This window comes from Somniosus microcephalus, chromosome 12 (genome assembly GCF_052327205.1).
Source record: "Somniosus microcephalus isolate GS21.2 chromosome 12, FLI_Smic_1.0, whole genome shotgun sequence".
Classification (NCBI taxonomy): Eukaryota; Metazoa; Chordata; class Chondrichthyes; order Squaliformes; family Somniosidae; genus Somniosus; species Somniosus microcephalus.
Genome location: NC_140998.1, coordinates 82271137 through 82298949, shown reverse-complemented (window position 1 = coordinate 82298949; position 27813 = coordinate 82271137). Strand labels below are relative to the sequence as shown.

General features: G+C 47.0%; 1 protein-coding gene across 1 annotated transcript in view; it reads right to left on the bottom strand.

Moving 5' to 3' along the window:
• LOC147109361 (E3 ubiquitin-protein ligase pellino homolog 2) overlaps positions 1-19527 on the bottom strand; it is a 298817-nt gene extending 279290 nt beyond the window's left edge. Inside the window, exon 1 of the mRNA XM_086003247.1 lies at positions 19354-19527. The gene's annotated coding sequence lies outside the window, so the exon portion shown is untranslated. The remainder of the gene's footprint in view (positions 1-19353) is intronic.
• Between the last annotated feature and the right edge of the window lie 8286 nt (positions 19528-27813).

Here is a 27813-nt window from a genome sequence, read left to right as displayed (position 1 = left end):
CAACTACTAATCCTGGAAATAAATTCCACAGCCTCACAACTCTCTGTGTAAAGAAGTTACTCTTGCTCTCTGTTCTAAATCTCTTGGCTGGGAAATTGGACTTGTTTGCGTCGGCCATTAAGGCTGGTTTAGAAGAAAAAATGGCGGCTGCCTCGCTTCTGCCCGCTTCCGGTGGGTCCTGCGGCAACCGTCATTTTGGTTAGGTCGGCAGCGCTGCCGCTGCCTGCACTCGTTGCAGATATGGAAATAAGGCAGATCATGACGTCAATGAGTGTGCAATGCTGATTTGATGCATGATCTGCCATTTTGGATGTCGTCGCTCTTTTCAATGCCCTCTCCAAATCAAGGCCAGTTGAACATGCGTTCAGCTGCAGGAAGGACCCCCACCAGTGCTATGTAAAGGGATCATCATAACTTGCAGCTGACTTGCTTTTTCATTTCTACTGGCCTTGTGTAAGTTTGTGCAACCGTTTGGAGCTTTCTACAGTTATTTAAAGTTGGTGAGGTGACAAGGAGTGTTGCTGCAAGTGGAGAACGCCTTGCTTCTCATTTAAAAGGTTCTGATCACACCACTTGCTCCCAGTCATTGGGGCTCTACTTGCAGTCCCCATCGTACTCAACTATGACAGGGAGATTGTGCGGAGGCAGCACAGAAGAGGACAAGATTGTCGCAGTGGGAGGAGGAGGAGGGGCAGGAGAGCTCTCAGCAGGAGGCCTTACCCACCTAAGGTCTTCCGAGAACACTTCTCCTACCTGCACTTAAGGAAGGAGCAGTGTATTCGGAGGCTCCACTTCACCAAGGAGGTGGTCACAGAACTCTGCCACGTCCTGCAACCAGACCTGCAGCCTCAGAGCAGGGCGATGATGGTGCAGCCAGTTGCCCTCAATATTTTTGCCACCATATCCTTCTAGTCTGGAGCAGGTGACATAGCTAACATCTCCCAGTTCGCCAGCCATCGCTGCATCCAGGAGGTCACAGAGCGTCTGTACTCCAGGAGATTGGACTTCATTGTCTTCTCTCTAAACAGAGGGAAGCAGGATGAGCACGCATGTGGTTTTGCCAGGATATTGGTCTTCCCCATGCACCATCGATTGCACACACATGGCTTTACAGTCACCGCATATCAATCCTGAGATGTTCTGTAACCTCAAACGCTACCACTCACTTATTGTGCAGTTGGTGTGTGACTAGGCCCAGTGCATCATGCTGGTGAATGCCCGGTATCCTATCAGCAGGCATGATGCCTTCATCCTGCGCCAGACCAGTGTGCCAGCAATCTTCTAGCAACCATGTCAAACCAGAGGGTGGCTGCTCGGAGAGAAGGGCTATCCGCTCTACACCTGGCTGATGACTCCCCTCCACAACCCCACCACTTGTGGCCAGCAATCACATAATGAGAGCCATGCTGCCACAAGGAATCTCATCGAGTAGACCATCGGGATGCTCAAGCAACGGTTCTGCTGCCTTGACCGTTCGGGGAGAGCCCGGAGTACTTGCCGGAGCATGTGTCCTATTTCATGGTGGTCTGCTGCATGCTCCACAACTTGGCCATTATGAGGGCGCAGGTTCCACGGGGAGGACCACCTCAGGAGGAGGAGGAGGAAGAGGAAGGGAGGAGGCAGGCAGCAGATCACAGTTCTGGATGGGCTGTCCATGAGGGCCTCTTCAGATGAATGAAGTCCCAGGTCCCCGTTGCTCGCCAGTTCCCCACCTTACCATCCCTCTGTCACGGAACATCACAGCATTCTCCTGGGCACAAAACTGAAATGAGAGTCACCACAAAACACACATTCCAAACATATTTTAAAAATGTATCAAATCCAAATATAAGCAACAACATCAACTAATCACCCTTGTGAATTCCCTTAGTGTCTGTCTTTCGTGTTCCTTTTCCTACTCTAGTGCTTCTCCAAAGTGTTCCCCCAGTGGCTGTAGCATGACTGGTGGAAGCTTGCTGACTTTCAGTAGATGAGACTGCATATGGCCTTGCAGGACGACCTCGAGCAGCTCTGGGCCTAGAAGGCCCGGCTGTAGACTGCACCACCTCGGCATGGGTGACAGCAGTCTGGGCTGGCTGGATGACAGGCAGCAGCAAGGACACTGGCGGAGTGGTAGTGGTGGGAGTACAAATGCTGTCATTGAGAGAGGACAGCAGGTTCTTGCTCCACAGAGCCACTGTCACTCCCCCGGGGCAGCGCCTCAGCATTCCTAGCCATCTGTTGGGGGACAGATTGCTGGAGTGCTGAAAGACCCTGCAAGCCCCTTTCCACACTCGTAAACCCAGCCACAATGGCAGCAGTCAGAGCTTGGGTAGCAGCAAGTGGAGACTGCATGACAGCATTCTGAGCTTCCACTGTAGCACTGAGATGTTGGGTCGCTTCCACCTGTGCTACAATAGAATCTGCGACATTGCCCATCACATGCAGCATCATGGTTGGGTCCGCAAAGCCTCTCATGGAGTTGAAATCACGGGCTCAAGCTCCATGCAAGGCCCTGTGCAATATTGCTCCTTGACATTGACAAGAGGCTCTCTGGCAGACTTGCCATTGCACCAAGCATTTCTGTGTGCATGCCCATCAACCTTATTCTGAAGGCCACCCCATTGAGGTCATCATCTGAGTCCTGTGCAGCAGAACTCATGCGCGAACTCACTCTCCAGGGAGCTGGTACCCGAGCTACCCTTTCCCCTGGCCTGGCTGCAGCCCACTCATGCCCGGAGACTCACCACATGCAGATACCGCTTCTATACTACCCTCTAAAGTCTGCACAGTGCCAGTTTCTGAGCTGGTGCCTGCGAGTGTCAGATGCAGTGATGGTGTGTCTTCTTCTCCTTCCTTCACTGTCCTCCTCCATCACTTCGGGGACTGGTTGTGTTGGTGGGACTTCTTGGGTATCTGAAAGGAGAAAGGCACAAGTGTTGGGTTGTGGTGAGGGGAGGGAGGAAAGCAAGATATCTATGCACACACCATCAGCAGCTTGTAAGTGAGAAGAGATTGTGGGATGAGGGGGAAGTGGGATGTGGGAAGAAGGATTAGGTATGAGCATACCATCATCATCAGCAATGCTTTCAACTTCACCGCTCGCCACGGACTCTGTGACTGCCCTTCCAATGATCTCCAGCCTTGCTTCCTGCAGCTCTGTCAGGTTCTGCAGACGGGTTTCCCCGCCACCGGTCTACTGCTACTCCTGGCAGTTATGAGCCACCTTTGCCTGCAAGAGAAAGGGAAGTGTGTCAGTGAGTGTGATGCAATGTGTTTGGGTGATGTGCCTGCCATGGTTGAATAGCTGGCAGTGTGTGCAAGGTGTGAGATGTGGGTGTGGTAAACCACTTTCATCGTTCACGATCGTTACACTATAGTTATCACTGTTATATCGTTACTCTATGGTTATCACTGTTCACACTGTTGTATCACTATATGAGGTCGCCTCTTGTCACGCTGCTATACCTGGGCTGACCACTGCTGACTCCGCCCATGACTCCACCTACCTGCCCAGGTGTAAAGGTAGTCGACTGGCTGGCATTCCTCCTTGTTGTATCCGATCACCCATGAGGGTGGGCTCTGTTATTTAGCCAATAAAAACCTATAGTTACTTTCTTAACTCGTCGCTTTTCATTGGATGAATTGATAGGTATATCAATTTTATTGGCTAAATTTTAAAATGTCGACACCTGAGCAGTCAAACGACCAGCCAAGCGACCAGCCAGACGCCCAGCTACAACAGCCACAGCAGCCGGCCTGGCTGCGAGCCCTCAGACCACCGTACCTGGATCTAAACCCACAGGCAGCAAACTCAGCCCTCGACTTCGAACACTGGCTGAGCTGCTTCGAAGCCTACCTGGGAGAATCCGGCGTGCCTCAGAAATCCATGCTAAGAGTTCTGAACGCCCAAGTGAGCCCTAAAGTATTCGCACTCATCCGGGACCTTAAAACATACGAGGACGCCATCAACCGGCTGAAAAGACAGTACCAAACCCCGGTAAATTCCATGTATGCCAGACACCTCCGGAGATCCCGCCCGCAACAGCCAGGAGAGCCCGTGGAGGAATTTTTACGGGTGCTACAAGCACTCGGCAGAGACTGTAACTTTAAAGCGGTAACGGCGGCAGAAAATACTGAAGACAATGTCCGCGATGCCTTCGTGAAAGGCCTGCGGTCCAACTACTCACGGCAAAGACTACTGGAAGCAAGGGACCTCGACCTGGACAAAGCTGCAGCCCTCGCTCTCTCTCTAGAGGTGGCCCATCGGGACCTCGAGGCATACTCAAGGTACTGTAACTCGCGACCCTGGGACTTGGGACCGACCCCGACCGCGATACCCCCCGCAGCAACCCCCCTGGGACCTACCTCAGCGTCGGCGTCCCGGACCCAATCGAGACCGCCACCCCCGGTACCGGCTCCGACATCGGACCCCCGCGATCGGGCCGCCGGCTGCTTCTTCTGCGGCCAGGCGAAACACCCGAGGTCGCGCTGCCAAGCCAGGAACTCTACCTGCTCTAACTGCATGAAGAAAGGCCACTTCGCTAAGGCCTGCAGAGGTGGATCATCAGAGGCCAGCAGTGCCTCATGTGAGCTGTGGGGGCGGCCATCTTCCTTCAAGGCAACAGAGGCCAGCATCCCCACATGTGAGTCATGGGGCGGCCATCTTTGATACAGGCAACCGACACCAGCAGTGCCTCATGTGAGTTATGGGGGCAGCCATCTTCTCCGCCATTTTGTCCAACCTCGTGGGAGACGCCATTTTACCCACCACGCCCGACCGCCACCGTGCCTCTAGACCCGACTACCGCCTCAACCGCAGACTACAACAACTCGCTCAGCTATACACTAGCCTCCGTCACACTGGACCAGGCCCGCCCGCATCACCTGTCCAAGTCGATGATGGACATCAAAGTAAACGGCCACGCCACGACCTGCCTGTTCGACAGCGGAAGCACGGAGAGCTTCATCCACCCAGACATGGTGAGCCACTACTCCCTCCCTGTCCTGCCAACGCGCAACCGGATCTCGATGGCATCGAGGTCACACGCCACAGACATCAGCGGCTACTGTGTTGTGACCCTGTCGGTTAAGGGTACGGAGTATAAAAATTTTAAACTCCTCGTCCTGCCCCAGCTATGCGCTGCCGTCCTACTAGGCCTAGACTTCCAATCCCACCTCCAAAGCGTCACGCTAGCATACGGCGGACCCCTCCCCCCACTCACAGTCGACAACCAGCAGATTTTAAACCGCCCACCGCGTAACACCTGCGGCCTATCCACCCTCAAGGTCCCGCCACCTTCCCTGTTCGTTAACCTCACCCCCGACTGCAAACCCGTCGCTACCAAGAGCAGGCGGTACAGCGCCGGGGACAGAGCTTTCATTAGCTCTGAGGTGCAGCATCTCCTGAAGGAGGGCATCATCGAGGGGAGCACCAGCCCCTGGCGTGCCCAGGTCGTGGTCGTTAAGACCGGCAATAAAAACCGCCTGGTCATCGACTACAGCCAGACCATAAACAGGTACACCCAGCTGGACGCATACCCCCTTCCCCGCATATCTGATATGGTCAATCAGATTGCGCAGTACCGGGTATTCTCCACCATCGACCTTAAGTCGGCCTATCACCAACTCCCTATCCGCCCTGAGGACCGCCAGTATACAGCCTTCGAGGCGAACGGCCGCCTCTACCACTTCCTTAGGGTTCCCTTCGGCGTCACCAACGGGGTTTCGGTCTTCCAAAGGGAGATGGACCGGATGGTTGACCAGAACGGGCTGCACGCCACGTTCCCCTATCTAGATAACGTCACCATCTGCGGCCGCGACCGGCAGGACCACGATGTTAATCTGGAGAGATTCCTCCGTACGGCCCAATGGCTGAACCTCACCTACAATAAGGATAAATGTGTGTTTAACACCTCGCGCCTTGCCATCCTCGGCTGTGTAGTAGAGAACGGAGTCATCGGCCCCGACCCCGAAAGAATGCGCCCCCTCATGGAGCTACCCCTCCCCCACTGTCCAAAGGCACTGAAGAGAACCCTGGGGCTCTTCGCCTACTATGCCCAATGGGTGCCCAATTATGCGGACAAAGCCAGACCCCTCATGAAGTCCACATCCTTCCCCCTTACAGAGGAAGTGTGCGCAGCCTTCTCCCTCATTAAGGGAGACATTGCCAAGGCCACTATGCATGCAGTGGATGAGTCCATCCCCTTCCAAGTCGAGAGCGATGCATCCGACTTCGCCCTAGCCGCCACCCTTAACCAGGAGGGGAGACCGGTGGCCTTCTTCTCAAGGACCCTACAGGGCCCTGAGATCCGACACTCGTCGGTCGAGAAGGAGGCCCAGGCGATTGTGGAGGCGGTACGACGCTGGAGGCACTACCTGGCAGGCAAACGATTTACCCTCCTTACCGACCAACGTTCGGTCGCTTTTATGTTTAATAACAAGCTGAGGGGCAAAATCAAGAATGACAAGATCTTGAGGTGGAGAATCGAGCTCTCCACCTACGACTATGATATCTTGTACCGGCCAGGTAAGCTGAACGAACCCCCCGATGCTCTGTCACGAATTACATGCGCCAGCGCGCAAAGTGATAGACTTCAGACCCTCCACAACGACCTCTGCCACCCCGGGGTCACCAGACTTTACCACTTCATTAAGGCCCGCAACCTGCCCTACTCCATCGAGGAGGTCAGGACCATGACCAGGAACTGCCAGACCTGTGCCGAGTGCAAACCGCACTTCTTTAGGCCGGACAGAGCAAGCCTGATCAAGGCCACCCGCCCCTTCGAGCGCCTGAGCATCGACTTTAAGGGGCCACTCCCGTCCTCTGACCGTAATGTGTACTTCCTCAACATTGTTGATGAGTACTCCCGTTTCCCCTTTGCCTTCCCCTGCCCAGACATGACCAGTACCACGGTCATTAAATGCCTGAACGACCTCTTCGCCTTGTTCGGGTTCCCAAACTATATACATAGTGACCGGGGCTCCTCCTTCATGAGCGAGGAACTCCGTCAGTTCCTACTAGCGAGAGGTATTGCTGCAAGCAGGACCACCAGCTACAACCCCCGAGGGAACGGCCAGGTAGAAAGAGAGAACGCGACGGTATGGAAGGCCGTCCTCTTAGCCTTAAAGTCTAAGGGCCTCCCAACCTCCCGCTGGCAGGAAGTCCTCCCGGCAGCGCTGCATTCCACCCGGTCACTACTTTGCACTGCCATCAACGCCACCCCCCATGAACGAATGTTTGCTTTCCCCAGGAAGTCGACTACGGGAACCACGCTACCAACCTGGCTGACCTCTCCAGGGCCCGTCTTGCTGCAAAAGCACGTGAGGGCCCATAAAACGGACCCCCTGGTCGAGAGGGTGGACCTCCTGCACGCCAACCCCGAGTACGCCTATGTGGCATACCCAGACGGGCAGGAGGACACAGTCTCCTTACGAGACCTCGCACCCTCGGGCACTCTGGAGACACCACCTTCACCCCCCCCACCACCCCCCCAATTCCAGACCAGGTAGACGGCATGCCGGAACCCCACGAGCCTTCGCCGACCACGCAGACACCAGCATTAACACCGGATAATGCAACACCGCCGCTGCGACGATCAGAAAGGCTTACGAGGCCTCCGGACAGACTGACATACCAGAACTGGTAGTACACTTCACCCCGCCGGACTCAAATCTAAACAAGGGGTGAATGTGGTAAACCACTTTCATCGTTCACTATCGTTACACTATAGTTATCACTGTTATATCGTTACTCTATGGTTATCACTGTTCACACTGTTGTATCACTATACGAGGTCGCCTCTTGTCACGCTGCTATACCTGGGCTGACCACTGCTGACTCCGCCCATGACTCCACCTACCTGCCCAGGTATAAAGGTAGTCAAATGGCTGGCATTCCTCCTTGTTGTATCCGATCACCCACGAGGGTGGGCTCTGTTATTTAGCCAATAAAAACCTATAGTTACTTTCTTAACTCGTCGCTTTTCATTGGATGAATTGATAGGTATATCAGTGGGTGTGTGTCTTGCAGCAGTGGTAATTATGGGAGGGTGAAGTGAAGCTATGATTGTGAGGTATGAGTGGTGATTGCTAGAGATTGTTGGTAGGTGAGTGATGGGGGTGTGGTGCATTGAGCAGTGTGTGAGGCTAGTGGTGCAGATGGTGGGATATGACATTTGAAGATGCATTCACTCACCTTGACCACTCACATGAGGTCATTAAACTTCTTGCGGCACTGGATCCCAGGTCCTGGGGGGCAACACTTGTCGCACTGACAGCTTCGGCGATCTCCTCCCATAGCCTTCTGCTGTTCTGCCTTGAAGGCCTCCTGCCTCGTGCAAGTAGAGGACCTGATGGCGTCTTTGAACCCCCAGGACCAAGGCCTCCAGAGCCGCATCAGAAAATCTCCTCGCACTCTCTCTTGGCTGTTGGGCCATGGCTTTCTCCACAATGACAATGAGATGCTTCTGCAACAAAGCACCTCCCCTTTAAGTAGTGCAGAGCGCCTCGGCCAAACTTTATTGGCCAGTAGAGTGCACCTGATATTGGCCCCCACCCCCGTTCACCGCTAAGCCAATCAGCAGCGCGTTTAGCACTGAGATCAGCGCTACATTTATTATAATGAGCAGGCAGCATAAATTTCTAGGCCCTTATATTTAATCTTGTATCTATGGCCCCTCATTCTAGACCTTCAACTATTGTTTGCTTTTATCTACACTGTCCCATACTTTCATAATTTTAAACACTTCTATCATATCACACCATCATCTGCATTATTCTAAGGGAAAAAGCCACAATTTTTCAAGTCTTTCTTCATATTTTTATTTCCTCATACCAGGCAGCATTCTAGTGAATCTGCATTGTACTCTCTCTTAAAGCCTCAATATTCTTCCTATAGTTACTGCACACACTTTCAAAGACTGAAGAGAGATTCCGTGGAGGCATAGGATAAATTCCAGTAGTTTATGATTCCAGATTCCAGATTCTGGACTCGTTACTGAAAGCTTAGCTACATCTCAACATTTGGATGGACACTCTTGAAGGCTTGTGGAGTTGAGACTCGCTAATGAAAGTGACCCAAGATATGAGAGCCAAAACAATAGAGTAATAATGGTAGAAGAGGTCCTAAAACATAACAGATGGCACCAATAGTGTGGTCTGAGGTTCAGCAGCACAGGAGGAAGGGGTCCTGAGATATTATAGCACTGTGGTCAGAGTTCTGATGTTTTACAGCACTCGGGGTCTGGGGTTTAGAAGTATGGGTGGGTGGGGGGGGAAGTGAAGGCTCCTTGGGCCCTGAGGTTTACGGCTGGTCCTGGAGTGTGGTAGTTTGTAAGTGTTAGGGTGGGGGCCTAGAAGTTTGGCAACACTAGGGGAGGGTGGGTTTCAGGATCTGGGAACATCTGGGGGCTGGGAATGTGTCAGAATCTTTCAGCAGTGGGAGTGAAGGGTCCCAGAATGTGGCACTACTGGAGTCTAAAACACTGATCCGGGTCCGAGGGTGTATCAAAATTGGGAGGGAGGGCCCAAGAGTTCGGTAGCCCTGTGGAGGGAGATCCCGTGGATTTGTAGTACCAATGGAGACAGGAATCTGGGAGCACTAGAAATGGTGATACCTGGGTATAGGAACGTATGCAATGGGTTCCACATCTGGACATTGTAATGCATTTCCCTTGATCTGGAAGCACAGGCCCGAGGGAGAGGGGGGATATGGTCTCAGGTTCCGGGTGCATTTGGGGGTTGCCAGGATTTGTCATTAGTGGGGATGAGTCCTGTATTATGGCGACAATGTAAGAGGGGTCACAGGGTCTGGGAACATGGGGCAAGAGTCCTTGTTATGGCTGCACTGAGAAGCTGACACCGTCTCATAGCACAGGAGAGGCTTCCCGGGGCTGTGAGCACTGGAGAGGGGCTACTGCCTGGGAGCAGTGGGGGAGTGAGATGAAGAGTAGATTGCCTTTCAAAAGCTAGGCTTTATTAACCTTAAAAACCAGCAGTACATCTTAAGCTCCCAGTCTCAACCAGACTGTGGAGAACTGAATTTAAGATGGCCACCACAGGTCTCATGACATCAACTAACCAATAGGTTTACAGCATATATCTCAAGGCAGGAAAACAGGCAACCAATTACAATGCTTCTTATAAAACAAGAATAATCACCACATTCACCCCTCCTTTTAAAATATGCTTCAACCCAGGTAGCCTTTACAATTTACAATTAGTTATTTATGACTAAAACAATACATGTATAATATTTCAACAATTTTAAAATTTTACTATCAAATTAGTTTAAAAGTCCATTTTTTAATCGGTCAACCGGATATCTTGTTCGTGTCGACCTTCTTAACCTTGATAAAGTTCCTTGCCCTCCCACACCAGGAGACGCAGAAATATCTTCTGCAGGGAGGCTATCAATATCCTGATTATCAACGGTTTCTGAATTGGAAGTCCCATTAGAAGGTAAACTGGGAGAGTCATAAACATCCATCGAGGGCAGACTAAGAGAATTGTAAGTGTCTGCAATAGGATTGGAAATATTCATAGTATCTGTGACGACATCAACATTATCTGAATTATGGCTATTGTTAATATCCTCAGAAGAGGGCTGGCCACCACAAGGAGCTAGGTCTTTAACTGAAACCGTACTTTCTTTCCCATCTTGGAATCGAATGTGAGCATATTGGGAATTTGCCTCCAATAGCTCCACCTCCTCCACTAAAGGATCATACTTTGACAGTCTAACATGGCGTCGGAGCAGCACAGGTCCCTGCATAGTAAGCCACGAAGGTACCGAATATCCCGTAGTGGATCTCCGCGGATAGTTGAAGAGCCTTTCATGGGGAGTCACATTAGTAGCCGTTGAAAGCAATGATCTAATGGAATGCAGGGCATCAGGCAATACCATTTCCCACTGTGTATTCTCAAGGTTCCGAGATGTCAAAGCCAACATAACTGCCTTCCAGATCACCCCATTGTATTGTTCGCACTGTCCATTACCCTGGGGATTATACGGGGTAGTTCTGCTAATAGAAATTCCCCGACTCTGGAGGTATTCCTTCAACTGGGAAGACATAAAAGAACTTCCCTGATCCGAATGGATATACGCAGGCATCCCAAAGATGACAAAAGGTTGAGTCAGACATTTAATAACTGTAGCAGCTGATACATCTGTACAAGGAAAAGCAAAAAGGGAACCTTGAAAACTCATCCACAACAGTAAATATATATCGATTCTGAGTCGTTAAAGGAAAGGGCCCCTTAAAATCAATGCTCAGGCATTCAAAGGGAAAAGTAGCCTTTATAAGATGAGCTCGTTGAAGCTTATAGAGAAATTCGGTTTACACCGGGCACAAACAGAGCATGACGAAGTCATCCGCTTGACGTCTTCAACTGAAAAGGGCAAATTCTTACTGCGTACGAAGTGTATCATCCTCGTAACACCAGGATGGCACAAAGCATTATGAAGATTAATAAATTCTTTATCCTGACTGCTATACCTTCTTGACTTAGTAACAATTGGCTTACAGTCCGACATCAAATTAGTAAAAGATGATAATGGAGAAATGGATAAAGAAGTTGATCCACAAATAGACAAAGGTGGCTTAGTTCCTCCGAAAGAAAGACTGAGGGACTCATGTAATTGAAGCACATCATGACCAATCAAAATATCCGCACAGAGATTAGGCAGAACAAATAGGCGTATATCAGTATACGTATTACCTAAGAGAATTAATTTCACAAGGCAACAACCAGCTACTTGTGAGGTGAGAGTCGTCTGAGCCATACACACCTGATAGGAAACAGGCGAAATTTTCAAACGCTTCTCCCTCACAAACTGAAGACTTATAAAGCTCTCAGTACTGCCCGTATCTATAAGGGCCTTCACTTCTAACCCATTAACTTGGGCCATAACTATAGCTTTGTTTAGGCCATGGGAAAAGGCGGCAGAAACTGATGCAATAAACGCCCTATCTAAAGGCTGAATGGTCGCAGAGGAGGCAACCGATTTACAAACACGTGCGTAATGACCTCCCTTGCCGCATTTACTACACACAGCCTCCCAGGCAGGGCACTTCAGACGAGGGTGCCGGGCGTTCCCGCAGAAATAACACTTCTGAATCCTAGAGGCAACAGCTGCCAAAGTAGAAACTGTTTCGGAATCTGGTAAACCACTCCTATTAAATCCACATAATTCCCTTCCATCCGGAACTGCCGAAACCAGGGTCGCAGGCCGATCAAAAGGAGCATAAGAATCTGAACTTCTCTGAGCCAAATCCAATGTAGAGGCTTGCTCAAAAGCACTCTTAAGATCCAAGGTCTTATTTTCTAACAACCGCTGACGAATTGATCTAGACAGTAATCCATTAATAAATGCATCCCGTACCGACTCTTCCTTATATTCTTCTGCAGACACGGCCCTATAATTACAGTCAGCACCAAGGCGCCGGAGTGCCTGCAAATAAGCATCCAAGGATTCTCCCGCCTGCTGCCTACGGGCAGATAAAAGGTGACGTGCAAATACCTCATTTTTGGGTTTAACAAAAAAAATTTCCAACGTAGCAATAGCCAATTCATAAGTTTCACAGTCCAAAATATACTTGTACACATCCGGAGCAATGTAGTTGATTAGTATATCCAACTTTAGAGATTGCTGATCCAACACACCCAAAAAGTTTTTAAATGTACGATACCAATGTTTCCATTGATCATCCACTCCTGCAGAATTAGGGTCAGCATTAAATCGTTCCAGTCGAAGATATCGTTCCATTATAGTTTAAGGTTAATAAATTGAGATGAAGAGTAGATTGCCTTTCAAAACCTAGGCTTTATTAACCTTAAAAACCAGCAGTACATCTTAAGCTCCCAGTCTCAACCAGACTGTGGAGAACTGAATTTAAGATGGCCACCACAGGTCACATGACATCAACTAACCAATAGGTTTACAGCATATATCTCAAGGCAGGAAAACAGGCAACCAATTACAATGCTTCTTATAAAACAAGAATAATCACCACAGGGAGGGAGGGGGAAGTGGGCCCAGGAAATCTGGCACAAACCTTTCCCTGTTCTATAGTCTCACTCCAAAGCAGTCAAACCCAACCTGACATTTTCCTGGCCTTTTAGGCCATTTTTAGTGTTAAACACCTTGGGGGAAAAATTGGGTGAGTAGCGCCACCTGTTAGCGCCTAACGAGGCAGTCAGTGGCTGTAGCACCACTGGCTGTGCCTCCCGCGATATTCAGTAGGGGCGCTAATGGTGGCGTTAGCCATTTGCGCTGCGCCGCCACCGATGACGTCATCGGTGTGCGCAGCGTCCCGTTCGCGATATTTGGTAGCGAACGCCGCAGTTGTGCTGTTCGCTACCCGCGCCCGGTTCACGGGGCCTTGCTGTGCCGGCAGCGGCGCAAGTTAAGGTGGAGGTGCGGGGCAGCCGCCGAAAAAGGCAGCCGCCTGCCAGCACCTCCGTCCCCGGCCTCCTGACCCCCCCCCCACGGCTATGCTGGCTGTTTCCCGAGAGCCCGGCACTTCTCCTTGGTGCCGGGCTCGTTTGCTGGCACTCGCGAGCGGGGATCGCGCTGTTGCAGGCCCCTCCCCCTTAACAATGGGGGGAAGGCCTGCAGTACCGCAGCATGCCGTGCCACAGCGTGTGGCGCTGCAGCACGTTGCGCTGCAATATTCAGTTTCAGCGCCCTAAGAGGGACGCGGAGCGCCTCGAGCCTCGCCCCGTCTCCCTCTAGGGGCAATGAAACTGAATATCCGACGATCGCTAAAGCCTCGAACGCTGCGCTAAATCCTGCACTCAGGCGACTTTGGCGCCCCAACCCAATTTCTAGGCCCTTATACAGTAAGTGCCAAGTTACTGTCGGGTTGGGGTGAGGACAGGGGCAGGTATGACCAGGAAAGAATATGTCAGGGGTAGGCTGGGAACATGAAAGCAGTCCAGGAGGCCGGGCTGGACAGGAAGAACTCAGCCACACAAGAAGCACAGATGTTGGCCTCTGACACAGATTAAGCCTTGGGAGATAAAGCATAATAGATGTGTTCCTGACAGGAGTTGGGTAATTCCATGGACAAGTTGATTTTTTTAATAGGTATTTTACAAATTGTATTTTTATCTGTATGTAGCTGGCTGGAGGAAAACATTTTCAAAAGGCAGTTTGAGCAAATTGATTGGATCAACGTCTTCAATTCATTCGTAGATTCTCCTGACTGGTTTTTGAAGATTGATTGGGCTAAAAATCCAGTTGCGTTGTGCCCGTTGTTTGGGCGCTACGGGTGCCAATTTGGCTCAAAAATGGCATCCAAGTAGCTCATGCACACTTCGTGTGGGCTGTGCCAGACGGAATTCTAGTGAGGGTGTTAGCGTCTACGCTGGGAGCGTGTGCCGGGATTATGCAGAGTACGCAGATCGTGACATCAATCAGCGTGTAACGTTTATTTGACGCCAGCACTGACATTTTCGACCTCAAAACTGGAACTAACGCCCCCTCTTAACCTCACACAGCTGAACATGCGTTCAGCAGCAGGAAGGAGCCCCCACCAGTGCTATTTAAAGGGATCATCACCTCCTTACAGGTTAGTTGCTGATTGATTTCTACTAGCTGTTGCTGAGTTTGTAGAAGTGTTTGGTGCTTTCTAGACTTCTTTAAAGTTGCCTAAAGTCTACAAGGAATGGTGTGGCACATGCTCAAGGACTTGGTACTGACTTGCAAGGGGTCTCTCAGACCTGTTGCTCCCAGACATGGGTGCAATAGTTTGTATCCCCCTTGGCCTGCAGCATAACAGGGAGAATGAGCAGAGGTGACACAGAGCAGGGCAAACCGCTAGAAGATGCAGGAGGAGGAGAAGGGCTCTCAGCAGGAGGCCATATACATCTTGGGTCTTCAGGGAGCAATTCTCCTACCTCAACCTCAGCGAGGAACAGTTTTACTAAGGAGGTGCTGAATGAAATCTGCCACCTGCTGCAGGCAGACCTACGGTCTCAGTCCAGAGTGAGGATGGCACTGCCAGTGGCTGTAAAGGTGACCCTGGCCTTGAATGCCTTTGCATTGGGATCCTTCCAGGCTGGAGCAGGCAACATATGTAACATCACCCAGTTCGCCAATCACTCCTGTATAAGGGAGGTGAGTGAGGCTCTGTATGTAAAGAGAGCTGAATACATTTCATTCTCTCTTGCCAGAGAGAATCAGGTGGAGCGAGCAAATGGATTCGCCAGGATAGCAGGCCTCCTCATTGTGCAGGTTGGCATTGACTGAACATCGCTTTGCGGGCGCCGCATCTCAATTCGGAGATGTACCCCAACCAGAAGGGATTTCACTGGCTCAATGTCCAGCTGGTGTGCGACCATACTCAGCACAGCATGCAGGTCAATGCTTGGTACCCTGGCAGCGGCCATGATGCCTTCATTCTGCGGCAGTCCACTGTACCATCAGCATTTGAGCCACCACAACAAACCAGAGGGTGGTTACTGGGCGACAAGGGCTATCCGCTGACCACCTGGCTCATGACTCCGCTGTGCAACCCATGCACATGTGGGCAGCATGCATATAACGAAAGCCATGCTGCCACACGGAATCTGACAGAGCAGACCATTGGCATTCTTAAACAATGCTTCCGCTGCCTGGACCGCTCTGGAGGAGCCCTGCAGTACTCACCATGGAGGATACTGCCATGTTCAATGGTTTCAGCGCCGTCACTGGCCATGGCCTGAGTCACAGCCACTCCAATTATGCTGAGCACCGTCTCCTTGGATGGGGTCAGGATATGGAGGCGCTCCTGTCTCCCTCCAGTTAGTTGCCGCTGCCTACGGTTCTGTGCCGCTTTGTCCTGCCAGAGAGAGGGAAGTGCGTCAGTGGGTGTGGTTCAATGTGTTTGGCCGATATGGCTGTCATGGTTGAATTGCTGGCAGTGTGTGCAAGCTGTGAGATGTGGGTGTGAGGCTTGCAGCAGTGATAAGTGTGTGAGGGTGAGATGGAGCATATGAATGTGAGGTATAAGTCATGATTGATAGAAATTGTTGGTAGGTGAGTAATGGGGGTGTGGTGAATTGAGCAGTGTGTGAGGCTAGTGGTGCAGTTTGTGGGATATGGCATTTGAAGGTGAATTCACTGACCTTAACCACTCATGTGAGGTCATTGAACTTCTTCCGGCACAGCATCCAAGTCCTCGGGGCAACACTGTTGGCATTGACCTCCATGGCTATCTTCTTCCACTGCATTTTCAGTGTCTGTCTGGAGAGCCTCCTGGCCCCTGTGGAAACAGGACTTCCCTCCTCCTCCCTACCTCCTGTACTAAGGCTGCCAGTACTGTGTCTGAGGACCTTAGAGCCTTTTCTCTGACCTGTTTTGCCATTGCTGAAAATTTCCCAGTTGAAACTGCTTTCTGGAATGACTTCCAGCACCTAGTCTCATCAAACTGCACCTCCCTTTTAAGAGGTGCAGGCTGGCTTTAATTGGTGCTATCCTTGCACAAACCTGGGCCCCCTACTGAGCGTGCAGCCACTCCGTAGCATGTTTAGCACTGGGGCTGCTTGCCACGGGAATTCAGCCGCTGGATGGGTTTATATTCAGCCACTGGAGGGGTACTGGGGCTGTGTGGCCTCAGATCAGCCACTGAGCCCGTCCAAAATGCCAGTTCCATTCAGGTCAATGGAACCACTTTGAAATAGATAGATGGGCAGCCACTGTAACTACAACTCTGGAGCAGGTCTGTGGAGAAGTGGATACATGAAAGTTTGACTTCAAGCAGGGTAGGAATGTCATGTAACAAGAAGATAAGTAGTACAAAGTATATATTGTTGTATTAATAGTTTGTTTCTCAGATGTGGAATACTTTGAACAGAGGGTACTGCCACAAGGCTTTCCTTTCATGAAGTGAGATTTATCATTCTAGATACTCATCAGCATCATACAGCATTGAGATCAGCTCCTTAAGCTTAAGGCCAAAAATTCCTCCATATAACATGGCATCAGTCAAAACTTATACTGGAAACTTTTCATAAATGAGAGTAGAAATGAAAGGGTTAAAAATCATTGATCACTAGAGATGAGTTCTAGTAGTGGTTGTGTACTGCTAAGGACGTGATCATACTGTTAAACTGTCCCAAATGGGGTGCAAGAAATTTTCTGCAACAGAATCTAAACATCTATTGATTCCGACAGAACTTGTGCCTGTAATCGCTCACTAAATCAAGAATTTCAGACTGGAAATGTTGTGCTTGGAGAACAGGATATTGGTGAACGAAAGAGCTGTGTCAGTCTTGCTATATGGACTCATTGCCATAATTGTCCATGCAGAAGATTTCCAATAATATCTGGTCTTTTAGGACACAAGAATTAAAGAATGCTTTAAAATGAAAAATGTGTAAAAGAACCAATCCACTGTGCACCTATGGACAGTTCCTGTCAGCGAGTTACAGAGTGGCATTGGCAGGGGCCTTGGTGCAGGCTGACTGCCCATTCTTTAATGGTGAGTGGCACAGGAAAGGAGGAACTAAAATGAAAAATGTGGGTGGCAACTTCCAGAAATGTACGTATCAAACTGGTATATCAGTGACATATTTGTCAACAGCTGCATTTTTCACAATGGCAGCGATAAGGTTTCTGTGCAGCCCACAATCATGTAGGAATTCTGCAGTCAAACTAAATCAAAGAAATGTGAGCACTGAAACACCACCACTTTAGCCATTCATTTAATTTAAAATTCATGTATCACAGCACCAGTATGAGGTGATGGGATGGGTCCTCATTAGTGTTTGCAAACTTGGGAAAAGGGTCTTAGTCTGTTTAGCAGTCTTAAAAGGGGCATTGTCATCTGAAAAGTTGTCTACTAAGAATAATTTCTGGTAAGGCAACTAGACACATTATCGACCAGATCTGTTGCTTCAATAAAAGTTACCCAAACAAAAACCATACTGCAAAAGTTAACGATGCAACATAAACCCTCTTCAGTCAATGAGAGCTGAATTTTTAGAGCAGGTCAAAGCTACCCAGAATCCCCCAGTAAAGTGATAACCTCGTCTAAGATGCTATCACTTCACGCCTCTATAACCAAAGAGTTGTGGGATGGCTGTGTTCAATGTAGTGATGCTTGGTCGCCAGTCAGATGTGCCATTTTGACTAAAAGTTGATACTGGTCCAAATGTGCCTCTGCGAGACCAGATGGTGAGTAAGAGCAGTGTGTTTTTATCCTGCTGGAAATAATATCATGAGGATGAGCCAGGACTGGGAGATGAGGACTTTGTATACCTTCCCCTCACATTATTATGTGTACACCTTTCTGCAATATAACTGTCTGCGGGCAACTGGAAATACACATCTCAATTCGCAAAGGTCAGGTGTGGAATACAGAAGAAAATGTTAATTTTACACCTTGAAATTATCACTTCGGAATAGAAGTAATGGCAGTCTGTGCTGAACTAACTGGTCCCAGTCCGAGCAGAAATTAGAGTGCTACAATTGGCCTCAGCACCCCGAGGCTAGGGAGCAGGAAAATCAGTCAGGATTCCCAGTACTAATTGCTATCCATTGACCCCTGTTGGATATTGAGCGTGAATTGGATCAAGCTCTTTTGTGATGCACTCTATGGCAGAGTAGCTTCAGAAGACTTTCCAAAAAGGCTCATATAAAAACGGCGCCTATCGACACGGGGAAGAAGCTTCGGGAAAGGCAGAAAGGAAATGTTGTGCTCAAAAAATACACGTAATAGCCAAGGAAATGCACAGCTTCCTTTCAATAATGTGGAGGAAAATGAGTAACTTGTCGGGAAACGTCACAGTATCCTACCCCATTCCCTGAATTGGGATGTCCAACATGTTTGGCTGTTTATATACTACCCGTATCGTTCAAATCTATTGTGTCATTTGTGAAATACTGAAATCTAGCGTTTTGTAAGGAATCCATGTCAACCCGATTAGTTTTTTTAAGTGCTTAATTCTCTTGCTTGAATTAGTTATGGATGCGATTTATCTTATGAACAAAAATGTGTATTTTATAATAATACTGACAAAAGTCGACATTCAATAAACCCTTTACTGGTATCCTCTAACTGCCCAGTGCTACAGTTGGGCTAGTTTGCAAATCCACAGAAAAAAAACCTCGAAACTATCCCCACTGTAATTGTAATAGAAAATGCCCAGCTAAAATGATCAAAATGCGATTGTATTCTTTGATAATCTTATACAAAAACAAGCTAAGATAACCTAGCGAAATTATTGCCCGTTCTGCAAACTAAGCTGTATTACGAAAGGGGTGATCTGACAATGAGCAAACAACGGAAGTAAAACAGATCGAGCCGACTGTTATGCGAAGGTTTTTTTTGCTAAACATCTGATCGAGCTCTGCCCCTGTATTTTCTTGATAGAAACTGCACTTACTGCAAGGCCAGTCAGGCTCGGGGAAAGTTCTGCTGGATTAAGTTCGGCTGCAAAAGGACGTGAGTAACTTTTCAGCCTAAGCCCGTCAGTGTAAGTTTACAGCTTCTGGCAAACGACGATCAGAGAACGAGAGCAGCTCAGGCGATTCGCCCTGAAACCAACATGTCACTGACGAAGCAGGAAATCCTGCCAGAGAAAGAGCCCCTCAACCCAACACCAGCGCGTCAGGATGCATGTGCAGTACTGATTGGTCAGCCCCTGCTTGAATAGGTCGGGTCTGGTACTGGGACAGAAACTCAAACAGCTTCATTTTCTGGTCGCCAATTGAAGCATTTTGTGCCGTGTCGCCCACTCAAATACCATATTCATTGCTGAGGATGAGCTGTCAGTACGGGTTAACCACAGCTGGAAATGGATACTTGTTAAATCAGACATGCTGAGGATTGTCGTGACTTCGATTTATTTGATCTAATAATTGTGGTTTTAATCTCTTTTATGGGTTTTCAGCTGTTTTCTGGAATGTGAGGCTGCATTCACACTATGACTGCGGCATCGATGCAAAGTGGTGAGAGGAAATTATTTGATCAAAAGGGAGGCACTATTGGAGAACTAATTCAAATCAGTGGCAAAAGGGGCTTCTCTGTTTCCTGTCCTCTCTCTAACACACATAACCAGGAGGCATATCAGAAAGTCCATTATCAGTGATTACTTCTGTTCTTAATATTAATGCTCTCTCTCGCTTCCCAAAGGTGGGTTTCAATTTGATGGAACGGTTGGTGTGAACCAGACTTTAGCAGTGGCACCAGCTCCCTAACCCATTGCACTGCTCATACTCTGATGTGGAGGATGTTAACTCCCCCAAAGGTCAAATAGGATCAAGTAATTCTTAATAGCTACAATTTTCCATTCAAGCCCAAAATCTCAAGCCCAACTAAAGATCTTTCCTATATCGCTAATCCATCATTATTATAACATACAGCAGTTTACAGCACAGAAGGAGGCCATTCAGCCTGCCGTGTCTGGGCTGGTGGGGAAAGGAGGAAGCGAGGAAGGCAGATGGCTCTTCATCTTTGTTATGAAGAAATTCATGAGCTAGAGGGTGTGTAAAGCTGTCTTCACTAGTAGACAAGAGCGAGCGTAAAGCTTTCACTAATGGACTAGTTGGTGATCATATCTCTCTTTGCTAGTAGATATGCTGTGAATGTCTCCGATGTATAATCTTACATAAGAAAAGGAACTATGGTATTGTGTCCTTCATTCTAAAATGTCATGTATTATCATTAACAGGCTATAGAGTTCATGAGCAAGGATAGACCAATTATATCTGAATATGCAGAACTATGTTAATACCCGAAAACTGAGACTCAAAGAACCATTTCTAAAAAAAAAGCGAGATACAGTTGCCACAGGTGAGAACAAACCAATCTGTCTGCTGTTGTGATCAAGCAAAGTTCCGCTGATACTTTCTATAGAATGACAACACCTGGAAAAGTAGCAGTGATGTTCTGATACATGTTTCGTGACAGTGTCTGTGTTTACAGCTCTTTCCACACTCCCAAAACATGCAAATAATGATGGTAATTATGGTTAGAACAATTTGCAAAGAGAACTTCCTACCCCGGAGGATTTGTCAAAGGTGCCTCTTATGCATCCTATCTAACTTTCTTCCAATAAGATTTCCTCAGATAATGCATTTTTTTAAATGTTACTTGTTCCCAAGGGGCCATATCCCCAGATTTTCCCTACCTCGAGTTAGGCTATTCATCAAGTATTGAAACCTCTATATGTTGGAGTAGCTTGTCTGTATCAATATTGCTTGGAAGTGCTTGAGCGTGACAAAAATTGCCTTCCAACTTTGCATCCTTCAATCTACATAAGCGCCTCACATCTAACAAATTTCTAATGTTAAAATGAACATTTAAAGCATGACTCTGCTGAAACTGACATTTGCCTCAGTACTGCTTAAAACACTCATTGTTTGGTTATATGATTATCAAGTAAACTAAGAAAACTATCTATGGATATTGATGCATCTTTGCTTTTTACAAAGCATGTTTTATACATTTTTTTAAAATCCTTAAAATGCAGTAAATTGCCTTGTATAAGGAAGCACTGCAGTCCTCTGGAATGTTCGGGCAATTCGACAGTTCCAAAAGTATGTTCCCAAAGTTTCCAATTTTAGCAAAGTCATCAGGAAAGGAATAGAATGGATGCTATGCTCCAGGGAAGAAAAAGTATTAATGTACTGGAAATGCCAAAAGTGTAGGTTGTCTACTCCATCCATAGACTAGAGAATCATGTGATCCAGGAAGACAAAAGAAAATCAATCAAAAATGAGCCAAAAATGTTTTGAATTCAAACAAAATCTTTTATGCTAGATGACCAACAGTACTTTAAGCCTTGATACATAGCAGAAGACTAAAGTTCAATGTTAACTCTGGGTAGAGTAGAGAGAACCAAGATTGGGAATTCACTAAGTGGAGAATGTGAGCAACTATGTCATCCTACAGCCTAGCATGTGATGACAGTTGGACAAAATACCTTGGCAATCAATTTATCTCAGTAGTAGTAAAATAAGGCTAAACTTGCTATGCCTTAGAGTTTAGGTTACAGTGTTCCAAAAGCCTATATACTTTAACTGTTTGCTACTTCATCTTTTCAAAAACAAAAATATATTTATCATTTTCATTTTGGGACCTAAATTTTGCTTTTATCTTAAATAAAATGATGTTATTAGAGTATGAAGTATACTAGTTTTGACTGATAGTTTTCCTGAGTGGGTGTCAAGTTTTCAAGACTAATTCGGGTTAGAGAGAGATAAATAAAACTAGGTATCAAGGTTCAGGGGAAAGGATGCAGAAATGACCTACTGTGTGCTCCTTATTTATTCAGTGTATGTTATGGTGTATTGTCCAAAGAGTACAGTGTACAAGAGCTGCATGTCTTACCTTTTTAATTGCCATTCCTTCATTGTCTCTGGGTCAAAAATCCTGGAACTCCCTATCTAACAGCATTGTGGGATTATCTTCACCATATGAACTTCAGTAGTTCAAGGAAGCCCACCATCACCCACCTTCTCTGGGACATCTAGGGATGGGCAATAAATGCTGGATTTGCCAGCGACGCCCACATCCCAAAGAATGATATATTAAAAGAAATCAAAGAGAATAACATAAGTGTGAGGAAAGGCAAGAAAAATAAGAGGAAAAAGATAAAAATATGATGTGCACTGATACAAGTTATTCCTCATCAAGAGGATATTGATTATTAAGATTAATAAAGAATCACAATATAAAACTAATTGGGAAACAAAGATACCTAAAATCAGAAAATCTTAGTGGAATAGCAACAACCTCATAGAATTGGAATATAAAATATCTTCTTTTTACATGAGGGAACATTTCAGCTGGGGCTATTTTTCCATGTGGCACCTGCAACAGACAAATCAATTTAAAATCAGCTGCTTGGCTACTGCTGAGCCTCCTGGGAGCCTACTGCCTCCGTGCAGACAAGAGAAAGTGTCTGTATTCTCATATCCCTCCCTTCCCCCATTCTACAATTTAAAAAAAACAAATAAAGAGCTGCATAAGCAACTTAAACAACAAAATCTAAATCAAACACAAAGAAATGCAATTGTGACAATGGCAACACTAACTGCCCACAGTAAAGTATAATTGAGAAATACAGTGACGTATTGAACTTAAAAATGAAAAGATTCCTCAACCTTTACAAATATGTTGCTTTTCCTTCTATGTTCAATTTTTTAATTTTCCACAGAAGAAGAAAACAGGCAACAAATAATTAACTTACCCTGTCGGCTTACTTGGAAAAGCCAGTATAAGGAATGCCTAAATTCTAACCTACTGCGCTGCCAAATTAATTTGATGCCCTTGAAGAGAATCTGGCTTTGCTGAAGTTGCTGACGTATGTTCTTCACTGCAAGGTCTCTCTCCCTTCTGCTGTGCTGTTTCCACTCTGCTCCTACCATGCGCTGTGATCTGCACAGAGGATGTCCAAGACACAAGTGAAGATATCAGTGTCAGAGCATTCTAGGGTGCGACTCTCCATAACAATTAGGATCCTTCCCCATCTGACACAAAAGTTAGTCTGTTGCTATTAAAACCTAAAGAAAAGTATCACCAGTTTTCAAACATTTAGGATCTTCTAAGAAATTCTGAATTTTTTATTGCATGAACAGAATAAATTATTTATTCATTAATTAAAAGATGGGGTAAGACTGCAGCACCAGTCCACTGAACATAATGACTTTGCTGGGGCACATAGTTTTTCCTGATTCCAAATATGTTACGATCTAATTCTTGATGGGAAATTATTGAATATATTTTTATTACATTTGCAAGACTGTCCACCTCACTCACGGGCTCAGTATTGGCTTTGTGGTTGTGAGTTTTCCAAACAGCCTCTCCAGTGAAGTGTTAGATTACTTTCTTTACAATGTCACTATAAGAGACAGGGAGATCTGTTGAATTTTGAAACCTCCAAGGATTTATCCTTGGCTCTTTCCTCTACATGCCCCTTAGCGACATCATCTGCAGACATGGGGTCAGCTTCCACGAGTGCTAATGTGACACCCAGCTCTACCTCTCCACCACCTCTCTCGACTCCTCCATTGCCTTTGTGTTGTCAACCTGCTTGTCCAGTCTTTAATTTGTTCCAGTTAAACATTGGGAAGACTGAAGCCATCGTCTTCGGCCTCCGTCACAAACTCCATACCCTCGCCACCGATCCCATCTCCATCCCTGCCCACTGTCTCAGGCTGAACCAGACTATTCGTATCCTCAGCGTCTTATTTGATCCCAAGATGAGTTCCCAATCCCCATATCCTCTCCATCACAAAGACTGCCTATCTCCACCTCGTAACATCGCCTGTCTCTGCCCCTGCATCAGTCCATCTGCCGCTGAAACCCTTGAAAGACTCGACTATTTTGTCTTGCCGACCTCCCATTCGCCACCCTCCATAACTTCACCGCATCCAAAACTATGCTCTCCGTATCCCGCACTAAGTCCTCCTCTCCCATCACCACTGTCCTTGCTGACCTACATTGGCTCCCAGTTTCCCAACGCATCAAATTTCAAATTCTCATCCTTGTGTTTAAATCCGTTTGTGGCTTTGCCCTCCCTATCCCTATAACCTCCTGCAGCCCTACAACCACCCCCCACCACCACCACCCCACTCCCACCAAACTCTTTGGGCCAGATTTTCAGTGTGCCATGAGGCGGGCTTTTAAGCGTGCGGGGGGCAAAAATCCTGAATTCGGGGGTTCTGACACCATCCCGCCCAAAACCCGCCTCCACGTAAGTTTCAAAGGAGGCAGGTACCCGCCCCGCACTGGGACCCGCCGACCCGAGGCGGGAAGGGATTAGTGCCAATTAACTGCCTGTTAACAGGCAGTTTTTAACCTAATCCCTATTTTGAGGGGTGTCGTGTGGGATTCCCGATGGCTCCAAACCACGCCAGGTTAGAGCAGGTGGGCCGTCGGGTTGAAGGACTTGGAGGGGTCAAGATGTCGGTGTTCAGGTGAGTGATGGGTGCATGAGTGCAAAAGTAAGTGTGTTTGATGTGTCTATTGTGTAAAGAAGTTTAAATTACCTGTACTTACCTTCACAGCCTTTCTTCCTCTAGGCGTCAGGAGTCCATCACTCAGCCGGCACTGAAAGCAGAATGGCCGCGATCTGTCAAAAGTGACAGCCTGCAGCTTTCAGTGCCGGTAAGAGTTCTAACTGAGTCTGCGTAGAAGGACTCAGGTTAGAAGTCAGACTGTCAGTGTTTGACAGCTTCAAACAGCTGTGAAACACTGATATTTCATCTGTCAGCACGTCTTGACAGATGAAATTTCAGTCTGTGACGTCACCTGTTGCCGGGTGGCCCTTAATTGGCCTGCTGAGCCCACTGGGCGGGCTCAACAAGGTCAATCAAGGGAAAATCGCGTGGATTGGCCGGACGTCGATGGAGGCGGGACTAAAACCCGAAAGTTGTAGTCCCGACTCCTTCCCGACTGCTGAATGAAAATCCAGCCCATTGTTTCTTTGACTGTAGCCTTCTCCCTTTGTCCTACCATTGTTGATCGTGCCTTCAGTCATCTGGGCCCTATGCTCTGGAATTCCCTTCCTATATCCCTCCGCCTCTCTACCTCCCTCTCCTTCTATAAGACCCTCCCTAAAACCCACTTCTTTCTCTTTGATCAAGCTTTTGGTCACCCTTCCTAATATCTCCTTGTTTGCCTTGGTGTACATTTTTGTCTGATTACATCTTTGTGAAGAGCCTTGGAAGCTTTACTATAGCAACTATATAAAGGCAAGTTGTTGTTGTATAAGATTTTTAATATCTATGTATGAGATACGGATTGTCATTTTAAATTTAATTTACTGCAGGCTTAGTGTCACTGGGTTGGGGTAGAATCAACATTATTTATGTGTGAATAGAACTTGCAATGTGGGGAAAGCTGGTTCCATAGGTGAATTGACTTCAGATTATTGCAATAATACCAAATGACCTTAATATGTTAGTACTTTTTAATTACAAAGCCATTAGCGTCAATCTCACCAGAAGCCTATCTCAATAAGTATCTGTGTAGTTATCAATCTATTGAATCTGGCGGATTGTCAGCTTGGCACCATGTTTGGCTGAAGATATGTTCTGGGAGGCCCTATGTCTTTGAACCTATGTGAATGACAGTTGTATTAATTTGTGTGAAACACATTTTTAATTTCCTTTGTCTCAGTCCAATCTTCACAATAAAAGTTGGTGGAATCCTGGAGGCAGATTGCTGAGGGGAAAAGGCCCTGACCATTTGAAGTCTGCTTGGCATTGCTCAGGTAACCAGGAGCAACCAATTCTGAGGATCAACGTGACAGCCTCCTTCCAGTTCATCCATTCTAGGCACATTGAGATAGAGGACTATGCCTGGAGACTAGATGGGGATGGATTAATCCTCACATTTTAGTTTGTTGTATGGAGGTTTGATATTAGGAGAGTTAACGGATGTTGTGACTTGTTACTCTCTTATTCAGGAAAGATGTGCAAATTTTATCAAATTAAACTGCTGTATTATTTTCTACTATTAACTTTTACTTTTAATAAACCTATTTAGTACTTTATAACCTGAACTCCATGGTCCGATAGTGTGATTATTCTTCCTCCGTCCAAGGACTAAGAGAATATATCAATTCCATGAGCTAATTACAGCAACAGGGTTTCTGTTTGACCCTGAACAACACTACAATAGTAATATTGTACAGATAAAGCGACACTTCTGTTCTTAGGGAGAGAAGGTTCACTTATGGGAGTGACTTTTCATGCTGAGCACAAGAAAAGTATCTGGTGAAGCCCTAAAAATGTAACAGTCACAATAATTGCTCTGTTGTGACAACAAATTTCTCACAACATTAAAAAGCAGCTTAAAGGAGGAGGGACGTACTTGCCCATCTGTATATATACGTGTAACTCTGGAGTTAACAAACACTGACCAATAGCTTCAAAAAGTGACAGCCTCAAAGAAGATGACAGTTCAAAAATAGCCGTAAATATAGGCTTTAGACATTCAATTACACTGAAAATGCAGTGGGGCACAGGCTTGTCATAACTTAAGCTGTAGGTGTACCTAGCATTCCATCTGCTGTACACAGATGGTTGTGGCAAACATTGTGGGCTATTGTGGATTTATATTGGTACTCTGCTGCTAAATCTGATTGTTAAATTCTCGCTCTCGCTCTCTTTCATAAGCTCAATTAGGCTTGAGAGTCGGCAACATTCAATAACAACAACTTTTACTTGCCACGGAAGTAGATTCATCAATGTCAGATCACACTACAAGTATTGAATAAATAGTCACAGATATTAAAAAATCTGCTTTACAATTTCTTCTAGAATTGCTACATAGTTAGAGAGACAAAATGCGATGTTCTGAACAAAATTAATATAATTTATAATACATTTCAAAGAGAGAAATTGATGCAGGGGTCTTACCTACAATTATTGAATAAACAGACTATTCCATCAGACTAGAGAGTAAGTTTTTATAGTACAGGCCCAAAAACCCAAAACCTAAGAAAGTATTGAACCAACTTACATCTTGCTTTCTTTGTGTTAGCCTAGGCTCAGTGGTTGCACTCTCACCTCTGAGTCAGCAGGTCATGGGTTCAAGCCCCACTCTTGAGCACATAATCTAGGCTGACACTTCAGTGCAGTACTAAGAGAGCTACTGTCTTTCAGATGAGATGGTAAACTGAGGCTCTGCCTGCCCTCTGAAATGGACGTGAAAGATCCCATGAAAGATCATGAGTTATGATATCATTTTCAGCAGTGGAAAGAAATGGACATTCTATAATTATCCAGTACCTCCCCATTACATATGTAATAGCCTGGGATGGGCAAAAAACGCTTGCCACAACAGGAATACCAGTAAAGCCCTAAATGTCAAGAGCAAGTTGGAATTTAGT